This window comes from Dasypus novemcinctus, chromosome 6 (assembly GCF_030445035.2).
Source record: "Dasypus novemcinctus isolate mDasNov1 chromosome 6, mDasNov1.1.hap2, whole genome shotgun sequence".
Taxonomy (NCBI): Eukaryota; Metazoa; Chordata; class Mammalia; order Cingulata; family Dasypodidae; genus Dasypus; species Dasypus novemcinctus.
Genome location: NC_080678.1, coordinates 128,369,902 through 128,371,106, shown reverse-complemented (window position 1 = coordinate 128,371,106; position 1,205 = coordinate 128,369,902). Strand labels below are relative to the sequence as shown.

The window sequence follows — 1,205 nt, the reverse complement described above, 5'->3', positions numbered from 1 at the left end:
AAATAAACACGTAGAACATCTTACAGGGCTCCCACACATCACTCCCCACCAACACCTTGCATTGTTGTGATACATTTGTTAAAAACTATGCATGATCATCGTCAATATATTACTATGAACTATAGTCCATATCTTACATTCAGTGTATTTCCCCCAACGCACCCTCTTTTTTACATTATTTTTTTTACATAGGTTTTTTTTTTATTACAGAGGTTGTGAATTTATAAAACAATCATGCTCATGTGTAGAATTCCCATACAATACCCCTTCACCTACACACCACACAGTGGTGGAATATTTGTTACAGATTATGAGATAATATCATCAGACTATTACCACCAACCATAGACCATAGCGTACATTTGGCACACTTTTTCCATATCCCCCATCATCAGCACAGTACATCTTTGACATTGATGCAAGAATATTATAGTATTTCTGTTCACCACAGTCCATAGATCACACCAATTGTATTTATTCCATGCTTCTCCACATTTCCACCACCCTGCAATAGTGATGTTCTTGCTCACAGAAGGACACTCTTTCATCTGTACCATCAACCACAATTCTCTTCCACCTCTGGGTTCACTGTGTTATTTAGTCCTTAGATTATTCTCTAGCTTTCTTTCTTTCTTTCTTTTAATATTTTATTTTATTTTTTCCAAATTCTACTCAATTTATTCATTTTTTAAAAATATTACATTAAAAAAATATGAGGTCCCCATTCACCCCCACTGCCCCCACCCCACGACTCCCCCCACAGTAACACTCTCCCCCATCATCATGACACATCCATTGCATCTGGTGAGTACATCTCAAAAATATGGAACGCTTCACGAATTTGCGTGTCATCCTTGCGCAGGGGCCATGCTAATCTTCTCTGTATCCTTCCAATTTTAGTATATGTGCTGCCGAAGTGAGCACTCTAGCTTTCTTTCAATTGAAATTTACATCCCCAGATTAGCCTTTTCAGCCATAATTCAATTTATAAACCAGTTGCTATTCACTATAATGTGTTACCATCAACTCTACATATTTCCACACTTTTACAGTCAAGTTAATTAAAACTTCAACATACATTAAGCATCAGTAGTTCTTCTAAATCCTCCTCTTACCTCCTAATAACCTATACTCTAGGTTTTAATTCCATGTATTTATTCTTCATATTCAGTTCATATTAGTGAGACCATGCAATATTTGTCCTT

The 1,205-nt window shown here is 36.3% G+C and overlaps 1 non-coding gene across 1 annotated transcript; it reads right to left on the bottom strand.

Moving 5' to 3' along the window:
- Nucleotides 1-817: 817 nt before the first annotated feature.
- Nucleotides 818-924, bottom strand: LOC111762177 (U6 spliceosomal RNA). The gene has a single exon (XR_002795360.1). It is a non-coding gene; the product is annotated as a U6 spliceosomal RNA (small nuclear RNA).
- Nucleotides 925-1,205: the final 281 nt, after the last annotated feature.